This window comes from Panthera leo, chromosome F2, assembly GCF_018350215.1.
Source record: "Panthera leo isolate Ple1 chromosome F2, P.leo_Ple1_pat1.1, whole genome shotgun sequence".
NCBI lineage: Eukaryota > Metazoa > Chordata > Mammalia > Carnivora > Felidae > Panthera > Panthera leo.
The window spans coordinates 26,605,314-26,616,242 of NC_056695.1; the positions used below are offsets into that span (position 1 = coordinate 26,605,314).

Genomic DNA, 10,929 nt, shown 5'->3' on the forward strand with positions numbered 1-10,929 from the left:
GGAGGAAGATTTCGGAGTTAAGGGCAAACATTTCAAAGGAAATTGGACTTAGTAAAGGTATTTGAGTTATCAGTCACATGCAAGCATGAATATTTTGTCTTACATTATTACTTCTCCTTCGAGATAGCATTTTGACATTTGCATTGTTTGGTAACCATATTTCCAATAATCATTTTAGAGATTAGTGCTAAATTTGACTAGTTTCAATATCTGTAAATAGTCCTTCTATTGGATGGATTTTTCATTCATTAGTTCTTTATTTTTTTTTTTTACTACGCCAATTGAGTAAGTGTATTAGTTTGCTAGGACTGTTGTAACGAAGTACCACAGACTGGGTGTCTTAAACAGAAATATATTGTCTTATACATCTGGAGGCTAGGAATTTGCGATCAAGGTGCTGGCAAGGTTGGTTCCTTCTGAGATCTGGAAAAGATGTGTTCCGAAGTTCTCCCAACTTCTGGTTATCTGCTGGCACTCTGGCATTCTTTGGTTTCTGTTGTGTTGCTTCAATCTCTGCCCTCATCTTCACATGGTATTTTCCCTGTGTGTGTTTTTGTGTCCAAAGTTCCCTTTTTCATAAGGACAACAGTCATATAAGATTAGGGGTCTGCACTACTCTAGTGTGACCTTGTATTAACTAACTACATCTGTGATGATCTCATTTCCAAATAAGGCCACATTCTCAGGTCCTGGGGGTTAGGACTTCAACATATAAATTTTGAGGTGATGCAATTCATATTCACATATGATAAGTATACTAAAAACAACTATTTGTAGAGTAGTATGGGTAATACGTTTTCTAGTCCTTTCCCAAATGAGAATGATTTTTATTCTTTCACATACACACACTAAAAATTTTCTGGTTTTAAAATTTTTGAAGCATCCTTTGGACAAGAAAAAGTTGGGAATATATTCCCATAATGATCTGGTTTTGAAGTTAGACTGATTGTATTTCTTTTGTGGACCTTTTTTTTTTCTTCCCATACATTTGAAGACTTTTTTCTTTGCCATAGATACTATTTTTTAAATAAATTATCTGCCAAATAATAAGCCAACTTAATCTCCCAGATCTGATGGCATTAGTTAGGATGTTGGCTTTGATATTGAAACAGATAGCCATAGTTCACAAGAGTTTAAACATAGTTCACAAGTTATAAAAGTTTCCTACTATTTTATTTTATTTCATTTTATTACTTTACTTTGTTTATTCATGTAGAGTTCCTCTATTATTAAGGGTTTTCTCCATGAAGTCATGGGGGTCCCAGACTTAATCTACCTTTTTGCTAATCATCCTCAATACCTAGCTTCCATCTTTTGGTTTGAGATGATTATTCCAGTTTTTGTCATTTTATCCCCATTCCCTCAACAGAAAGAAAAAATAGAAAGACATGGTTATTTGTGTTAAGAGTACTGACTAGAAATTGTACAACTTCTGCTCACAGGCTATAGAACAGAAGTTAGACACATAACCACACTTAGCTGCAGGTAATCTTGAGAAATATAGTCTCCCTATGGGAAGCCATGTGCTCAATTAAATTTTTTTTCTATTAATATAGAAGAAAAAGCATACATATTAGGGGCAAATAATAGGCTCTGCTACAGTGTATACTTTTCTTCTCTTAGATATCTATTTGCAACTTTTTTCTCATGCACTAAAAATGCTTGCCTCTCCCATAGGGAGTCAACCTCAATATCTTATCCAGTTACGGTATCCTGTTCAAAGTCCAAAATCTCTTGAAAATATGCAGACCAACCTATTAGGTGTGAATTTGGTTTATCACGGACCAGCAACCTCTAAACTAAAAGAAAAATGATCTTTCTCCCTCTCACCCTTCCCGGCCATTTCCAACACGCAAACCCAATATGTAATAGAACAAGAACATATCAACACGAAAACTCTCAGAGCTGTAGCAAAACGATGCCTATGGGGCGTCAGCTGCTCCATGCCATCCAGGGAGGCTGCCCTGGTGCAAAGTGCAGTTTCTCTGTTGGGGAGGTGGTGGGTTATTGACAAAGAGCAATGGTGTCCATCTTAATGAAGCTGATGTGCATCTTGTCCATGATGTCTATCATCTGCCAGATCTTCAGGAAGTCATTGAAAGTGACTCCCTCATACTCTTGATCCACCTCCATCTGCCTCATGCAGGTGCGAGCCACCTCCATCATTCCTCGTCTGTAATGGAGTGAACAGAGTCCTTTTCCTTGTGGCAATTGCTCAAGACTTCTTTGCCCACGTTTTCATATTCTTCCTGGGTGATGTGAACTTTGCTGACTGAGTCCTACATGTGGAACAGAAACCTCACCTTTTCTTTCTGGCTCCATGGTGGTGTGGATGGGTCAGAAGTAGGACACGATGGGTCAGGAAGTGCTCAATGCTGGTCTTTTGGGCCAGGCAGATGGTCCCTTTGCCAAGGTTCCTGCTGTCAAAGGAGACATGTTGGCTTTTGGGTCACATCTGATTGAGTTTCAGGGCAGGGACTTTGTTGAAGTCCTGCTTACGAATTGTGGGCTAGTCTCCACTTAGCTGCTTAAACCTTCACTTAAGCAGCTGGATCTGGTCTGATGAGAAGCCTGTATTTCCCACAAGCTCACTCACTTCTTCAGATTCCCCCCATGGAGGGGGCCATGAGGAACACATTCCTTGTAGGGCCTGGGATGGCATTGGCTCTGCAGCAGATGGTCAGCCCATGGGTCCAACATGGTGGAGACACCAAGGCCAGATCTGAGTTGCATGTCAAGCAGTTTAGGCAAGAAAAATAAAGATTTTATACAACTCAGAAAAGAAAAAGTAAAACTGTCACTATTTGAGGATGACATGATATTAATATATACAAAACCCCAAAGATTCCACCATATAACTAATAAAACTGTTAGAACTAATAGACAAACTCACTAAAGTTGTAGGATGCAAAATCAAAATAAAAATATGGTATGCTTCTATATATTAATAATGGATTATCAGAAAAAGGAATTAAAAAACAAAACTGTTTACAATTATGTTGTAAAGTATAAAAGACCTAGGAATAAGCTTAACCAAAGGAGGCAAAATACCTATACACTGAAAACTCTGAGACACTGATGGAAGACAATGAAGAAGACACAAATCAATGGAAAGATGTTCTATGCTAGTGGATTAGAGGAATTAATATTATTAAAATGTACTACTGTACATCTGTACTACTCAAAGCGATCTGCAGGTTCATTACAACCTGTCTCAGAATTCTAAGGGCATTTCTTTCATAGAAATAGAATGATAATCCTAAAAATTGTATGGACCACAAAAGACCCCAAAAGCCATAGCAATCTTGAGAAACTGAAGGCATCACACCTCTTGATTTCAAACTACACTAAGTGATCAAAACAGTATGGTGTTGGAATAAAAACAGACACAGAGATCAATGGAAAAGAATAGAAAGCCAAGAGATAAACCCACTCATGTATGGTCAATTAATTTATAGCAAAGGAGCGAAGAACACACAATGGTGAAAGGAAAGTCTCTTCAACAAATGGTGCCGGGAAAACTCAACAGCCATGTGCAAAACAATGAAATGGGATTACTATCTTATACTATGGACAAAATTACCTGTAAATGGATTAAAGACTTGAACAAAGACCTAAAACCATAAAACTTCTACAAGGAAACATAGATGGTAAGCTCCTTGAAATCAGTCTTAGCAATGATTTTTTAAATTCGATACCAAAAGAAGACTACACAAGCAAAAATAAACAACTGGAAGTGTACCAAACTGAAAGGATTCTGCATGGCAAAGGAAATCAACAAAATAAAAGGCAACCTAATGAATGGAAGAAAATTTTTACAAATCATCTATCTGATAAAAGATTAATATTCAAAATATATAAAGAACCCACTCAACTCAATAGCAAAAAAAGAAAAAACCCTAAACACTCTGTTTAAAAAATGGGCAGAGAATCTGAATAGACATTTTTCCAAAGAAGACATACAGACAGCTAACAGATACAGGAGAAGGTACTCAACCTCACTAATCATCAGGGAAATGTAAATCAAAAGCACAATGAAATACTATGTCACACTTGTTAAGATGGCTAATAACCCAAAGACAAGAAACAACAAGTGTTAGTGAGAATGTAGAGAAAAGGGAATCCTTGTGTGCTGTTGATAAGAATGTAAATTTGTGCAGTCACTATGAAAAACAGAATGGAGGTTCCTCAAGAAATTTAAAAATAGAAATATTATATGATCCAGCAATTCTGCTTCTGGTTTTTTATCCAAAGGAAATGAAAACACTAACTCAAAAAGATATATGCACCCATGTTCATTTCAACATTATTTACAATAGCCAAGATTTGGAAGCAACCTAAATGTTCACTGATGGATGAATGGATAAAGAAAATGTGAGGTGTATAATATATATTCACCCATAATAAAGAAAGAAATCTTGTCATTTGGGACAATATAGATGAAATGTGAGGGCATTATGCCAAGTGAAATAACTAAGACAAAGAAAGACAAATACCATACAATCTCACATATATGTGTAACCTAAAAAAACAGAACAAAACAAAACAAAACAAATTAGAAAGAAAATCATAGATATAGAGAACAGATTGGTGGTTGCCAGAGGCAGAGTGTGGGAGGCAGGCAAAATGAGAGAAGGGAGTCAAAAAGTACAACTTTCCAGTTATAAAATCAGTAAGGCCTGTGGATGTAATGTACAGCATGGTGACTATAGTTAATAATACTGTGCTGTATATTTGAACGTTGCTAAGAGAAATAGATCTTAAAAGTTGTCATCATAAGAAAAAAGTGTTAAGGCTATGTAATGATGAATTTTAACAAGACATTGTGGTGATAATTTCACAATATGTACAAATATCAAATCATTGTGTTATACATCTAAAACTAATATGTTATATATCAAGTATATCTCAATAAAAATATTTGATATTGTGAAATGGGGCAATAAACAAACCCTAAAACTTCAGTAGCTTATTATCACATAAGTATTTTTCTCTCATGGAGAGTCAGATACATGTGTTCCTGGCCTAGGGCTTTCCTCCAGAGACAGAGACTTGTAGATACAGGTTCATTTCATCTTATGGGATGAAACACATAGTCTCCAAAGTCACTCTGGAACAATAACAAAAACCCAAAATTTTGCACTGAGAATACTGAAGAATGGGGAAATGTAATTCTCATTTTAAGATTGTGTTGTCAATATTTCTGCAAAATATTTCAGAAATGGGAGATAAATTATGTAAAAGCTGAGATCCAGACATATGATAACTGTTCAATATAGGTAAATTCACCATTTTTCCTCAGAATATTAACCTGGATGATGTGACATATTGAGCCAGTCTCAATGCTGGCTGACCATATTTGTCAGGTTGAACACATTCAGTTGACAGTTGTCCACTAATTATGAACTAAATCAGGATCCCAAATTTATATGACATGGTATAGATAACATACTTTATGAAGGTGAAGAGATAAGTAGCCTATAATCACAAATATTGATCAGAAACTTATTTGATAATATTGCATAAGTGATAATATATTTTAAGTAAATATAAGAAATAAAAGCAGATTATCAATGGAGTAGAAAAGAATTCCTATGTTGAAACTTTGAAATAATTCACCCCTAAAAGGAAGATCTAAAAAACACTATTTTATAATTAGACTTCTATAAATTTTTATTTATAGATACTGTCCTCCCTTAGAATGGAAACCTCTATAGCTTTTTGTTTATAAATCATTTTGTTTCTACCATCTCTTTAATATTTTATGACAGCATGGTTAGGCCTCACCTCCTGAGAGAAGCAAAACAGTATAAAACCTAATAGCAAAGACTGTCTACCTGAATGGTCTCCTTTGCATCTAGGCTCTATCATGTCCTATTTTTGCAAACTTAGACATGATAGTCTCTTCATAAATGGGAATGGAGTGGCTATCCTGTCCCAACTAGTCCATTATCAATCATTCTCAGACCAGCTGATCAGTTTTGAACTACTCTTAAAGGGGTGAGCTGGAGATTAGGAGATGTTTCTTTTCTGTGTATGCATGAAAGAATGGGCAATCATTTTTTTAATTTTTTCTTAAGAAATATAGGACAGATGGAAGAAAGGCTTCCTTTATTTATTTAGCATTTATTTATTTTTGAGAGACAGAGACAGAATGTGAGTGGGAGAGGGGCAGAGAGAGAGGAGACACAGAATCCAAAGCAGGCTCCAGGCTCTGAGCTGTTAGCACAGAGCCTGACTTGGGGCTCAAACCCACGGACCACAAAATCATGACCTGAGCCCAAGTCAGGCACTTAACCGACTAAGCTACCTAGGTGTCCCAAGAATGGGTAATCTTATAAAAGCTTCAAGCAGATCCACAACAATCATCGTCCAAAGGCTGACTAGGAGACACTGGTTTGATAAATCACAAGGAGGAATGTCTCGCATTCACAATCTTTTGGGGATGAGTAGGAGTGGTGGGGACCCTCTGCCAGCCTCCTGAGGTCTGCCTGAAGATGGCTACTTAGCACTGGTTGGGGGCAAGAGCTGAGCTGTGACCACCAGCCATGTCTATGAGTTGGGGCCCTAAACCAGGCAACCATTGGCCACAGGGGCTGCTTAGTGCCCTCCTTGAGAGGGGCCACTGTTTGTCTTGGTCTGTCAGTGCCACGTTTGTGTCAGAGATGAAGAAGTGAGACCTTCAGAGCTTTGTGACGGGGCCCTCCTCTAAAGTCTCTTCTTATTCCTTTGGGGCTGCATTAAAACAAAACAAAACAAAACAAAACAAAACAAAACAAAACACCTAAAAAGAGAATTACTCAAATTCACAAATTAGTACTCACATTTTAAAAACTATACTTGTTTCCCTTTGAATTGTAGGCCCTTATAAAAGAGGGTTAATTTTATTTATTTAGCTCTTAAAAATATTCAACTATCTGTTTAACCCCTAATCTTTGTGTGTCAGGTGCCATATTTTGCCATCTAAGATCATCTTTTGACAAAAATTGTTTTAATTTATTTATACATTTCTTAATTTTAGAATACCACATATTTTCAAGTAATCTTGATATACTCATCATATTATATATTTTTTAAATGTTTAAGACACAGGTGTTGGGAGGTTTTTTGTTGTTTTTTGGGGTTTTTTTGGTATATTTTCTCTAATAGAAAAAAATATGTTGATAAAAAACTTCTTTCATTTACTTCTGAATTTTTATTGATCTTTTGTTTTTTTTTTAAATGATAGGTGATATTTATGGAGGGCTTGCTATTTGTGGGAAATATTTTCAGCACTTGAATGAGTTGCTTTATTTTATTTTCATGACAATTTAAAAAATGTTTTTAATGTTTACTTACTTTTGAGAGAGAGAGAGCAAAAACGGGGGAGGGACACAGGGAGACACACACACACACACACACACAGACACATGCGCGCGCGCACACACACACACACACACACACACACACACACACAGAATCTGAAGGAGGCTCCAGGCTCTGAGCTGTCAGCACAGAGCTTGACAAGGGGCTCAAAATCACAGACCACGAGATCATGACCTGAGCTGAAGTAAGATGCTTAAGCAACTGAGCCACCCAGGTGCCCCTCATGACAGTTTTTTTCAGGTGAAATATCATTACCTTCTTTTGCTTGGGATGTCCTAGGTCACACAGGACCCACACAGTATGAAACAAAGATCATACTACCTCAGATACTAAAGCCATGAAGCATCTATGCTTACTGTAAGCCTGCCCCAAGAAAAGAAAGAAAAGAAAAGAAAAGAAAAGAAAAGAAAAGAAAAGAAAAGAAAAGAAAAGAAAAGAAAAGAAACAAGAGGAGACAAGAGAAAGAAGAGAAGAGAAAAACAGATAAATATTTCCTACCCCCATAGTATAGAAGAAAGTGGCAGAGGGGTAGAATTGTGACAGTATAGTACCTTAGAGTTTAATTTTCTCATGGAACTCTAAGTTGCTCAAAAGAGCTGTCCAGCTGTATAAACCTACACTTGAACTTTCCTCTGAGAAGCTCCCCTAAGTGCTCTGTTTACATGGCTGTTTTTGTCTGACCCTGAGCCTTCTTGTGGATCGGACATCCAAGAACTGTTGGAAAAATCAGGAGACACTGGGGATCATTTGATTGGTGCTGCTGCTAAGAAAGCCATTGCTACTAGAGGCCATTACCCCTGACATCAGCCCTAATGGTTGCTGCAGAAAGCCTCTGCAAGTCAATGACACAACAAGGCTAAGGCCAAAAATAAAACTGCCATGTATGTACGTGGCAGTTACTGTGGTGCTTATGATAATTCCCTTAGTTTCCTGTGTTCTCAAACTTTTAGGAAGGGATCTTGGTATTAGATGCTGAGATTTTAGTTTTAATAAATTTTGTTTTTCATTGTATTCTCATTTAAGTAACTTTCTCCATGATGCATTATGTAGGAGGTGGGGACATTCTGGATGAACAGAATAATGAGGGTTGGCAAATCATCAAATTGGGAAGCTTGCTTTTTAATTGTTTTGCTTAAAAGTGAGACCAGGCCTACTACTAATTTCTTTTCTTTCTAAATTGATATATAGTATTGGTCCTCACAATGATACAATATATCAGCAGCAGTTTATGAAAAGATGATGGAATTTCTCCTTCAGAATATTCCTGTCCTTTTATTTACTCATTTCACATGACATTCTCCATGTATTACTTTATTAGATGAACTTTGATCTGCTCCATAATGAAAAGCATTCCCTCCCATGGAATCTTGGTCAGATATATTGGGAAGAAGATTGAATCTCTCACTGCATACGGATTGGGAATTGGTCACAAGCATTTGAATCTTAAAAAAGTGCAAAATAAATAGTGATTGTATTAACATTTCTTTTTTAAAATTTTTTTAAATGTTTATTTAGTTTTGAGAGAGAGAGAGAGAAACAACGTGAATATGGGAGGGGCAGAGAGAGAGGGAGACACAGAATCTGAAGCAGTTTCCAGGCTCTGAGCTGTCAGCACAGAGCCCAACTAAGGACTTGAACCCACAAACCACATGCAAGATCATGACCTGAGTAGAAGTCAGATGCTCAACTGACTGAGCCACCCAGGCGCCCTTGGATTAACACTTCTTTATTCATTTGTTTATAAATAATACATTTATTGAACACTTACTCTGTATGGGGCATTTTGTTAGATGATGAACAGATGAAGAAATATTTGTGTTCTCAAAGAGCTTCCAGATTATTAGAAAAAGCATGATTAAAAAGTTTCAGATTAAGGAAATCAACATTAAAACATAAAACCTGTACTATACTAGATGGATACCTAAATGAAAGAACACTTAACTCTTTGCAAGAGAAGAAGGTTTAAAACAATAGTACAGAGAAGATACAATACAGTGTATAATTTAAAATGTCAACTTACAAGGTAGTTTAATTATGTGGGTTTATACTTTAGAATATGAGAAACATCATATTTGGTCTATGAACCAAAGACGATATCTGAAATTAAAGAGAATAAAAATAGTTTCAAAAATTGCTATTGTGACAATGTCTGAATCATGGTCCTAAATTTAATTAAGTAACAAAATGTGCTTAATTGAAGGGCCAATCATTGCAAGTTTATGAGTTTACATTTTAGACATTATAGAAAGCTGATTCATAGTGAGGGAAATGGGGGAAAACTTTACTGATGTTATTCCACAGGTCGTTGGTCTTTTATCAATTTTGTTAACATATCAACATTTATTCTTATTTTTCTTCTTTAAAGTTAATGCTTTTTTAATTCTTTTAGTTGTTTTAACATTTTCTATTTGCTATATTTATAGAATTTTTTTCAAATTTTAATTTAAATTCTAGTTAGTTAACATATAATGTAATATTGTTTTCAGGAGTAGAATTTAGTGATTCATCATTTGTATATAACACCCAGTACTCATCACAAGTGTCCTTCTTAATACTAATTACCTACTTAACCCATCTCCCAACCATCTCCCCTCTGGCACCCCTCAGTTTGTTCTCTATAGTTAAGAGTCAGCTTTATGGTTTGCCTTTCTTTTTTTTCATCCCCTATGTCCATCTGTTTTGTTTCTTAAATTCCACATATGAGTGAAATCATATGGTTTTTCTCTTTCTCTGACTGACTTATTTTGCTTACCATAACACATTCTAGCTCCATCCATGTCATTACAGATGGCAAAATTTCATTCTTTCTGGTGGCTGAGTAATATACCATCGTATATGTATATACCAAAACTTCTTTATCCATTCATTAGTCGAGGGACATTTGTGCTCTTTCTATAATTTGGCTATCATTAATAATGCTGCTATAAACATCAGAGTGCATGTATTCCTTCAAATCAGTATTTTTGTATTCTTTGGGCAAATACTTAGTAGTGCAATTGCTGAATTGTAAGGTGGTTCTATTTTTAACTGTTTGAGGAACCACCATACTGTTTTTCAGAGTAGCTAAACTAGTTTGCATTCCTACCAACAGTGTAAGAGGGCTCCCTTTCTCTGCATCCTGGCCAACATCTGTTGTCTCCTGTGTTGTTAATTTTAGCTATTCTGACAGGTGTGAAATAGTATCTCATCGTGGTTTTGATTTGTGTTTCCCTGACAATGAGTGATGTTAAGCGTCTTTACATGTATCTGTTGGCCACCTAGATGTCTTTGGAAAAGTACCTATTCATGTCTTCTGCCCAGAAATTAACTGGATTATTTGTTTTTTGGGTGTTGAGTTTGAGAAGCTCTTTATAGATTTGGGATACTAACCCTTTATCAGATATGTTATTTGCAAATATCTTCTCCCATTCTGTAGGCTGCCTTTTAGTTTTGTTGATTCACCCTTTCACTGTGCAGAAGTTATCTTGATGGAGTCTCAATAGTTCATTTTTGCTTTTGTTTCCCTTGCCTTTTTTTTTTCCTTTTCACATCTTATTAGAGGTGTGTCTACTAAGGAATTGATAT

The 10,929-nt window shown here is 36.0% G+C and overlaps 1 pseudogene; it reads right to left on the reverse strand.

The window, feature by feature from the left end:
• Window positions 1–2,004: 2,004 nt before the first annotated feature.
• On the reverse strand, window positions 2,005–2,638 carry LOC122210585 (annotated as a pseudogene).
• Between the last annotated feature and the right edge of the window lie 8,291 nt (window positions 2,639–10,929).